At 34.5% G+C, this 640-nt stretch overlaps 1 protein-coding gene across 1 annotated transcript in view; it reads right to left on the minus strand.

Moving 5' to 3' along the window:
• APN (aminopeptidase) overlaps positions 1-640 on the minus strand; it is a gene marked incomplete at its 3' end in the record, with an annotated part of 48,465 nt that overhangs the window by 28,903 nt on the left and 18,922 nt on the right.

The raw sequence follows: 640 nt of genomic DNA on the forward strand, positions 1-640 counted from the left end.
CGTGATGGACAATAATGTACCACCAAGGTACAGTAAGACCTGTCAAAAATAATAGACAATAATGTACCACCAAGGTACAGTAAGACCTGTCAAACGTGATGGACAATAATGTACCACCAAGGTACAGTAAGACCTGTCAAAAATAATAGACAATAATGTACCACCAAGGTACAGTAAGACCTGTCAAACGTGATGGACAATAATGTACCACCAAGGTACAGTAAGACCTGTCAAACGTAATAATGTTACCAAAATAGTACAGTAAGACCTGTCAAACGTGATGAACAATACTGTACTATCTACAGCTCAACCTGGCAAAAAAAAAACCCAACTTGACAGACAACAGTACGATTTCAACACCCCAAATCGTACATTATTGTGTAAAACGTAAGACATAACATAGTAAGATGATATCTACACATCAGCCTGTAAAACTTATAACATAACATAGTATAGTACGATGTCTACGCCCAAAACTGTATATCATTGTGTAAAACTTATAACATAACATAGTATAGTACGATGTCTACGCCCAAAACTGTATATCATTGTGTAAAACTTATAACATAACATAGTACTATCATATTTACAGCTCATCCTGAAAAACATAGCATAACATAATATAATGATTTTTAGATCC

The sequence above is a fragment of the Aplysia californica genome, unplaced genomic scaffold (genome assembly GCF_000002075.1).
Source record: "Aplysia californica isolate F4 #8 unplaced genomic scaffold, AplCal3.0 scaffold00343, whole genome shotgun sequence".
Lineage (NCBI taxonomy): Eukaryota > Metazoa > Mollusca > Gastropoda > Aplysiida > Aplysiidae > Aplysia > Aplysia californica.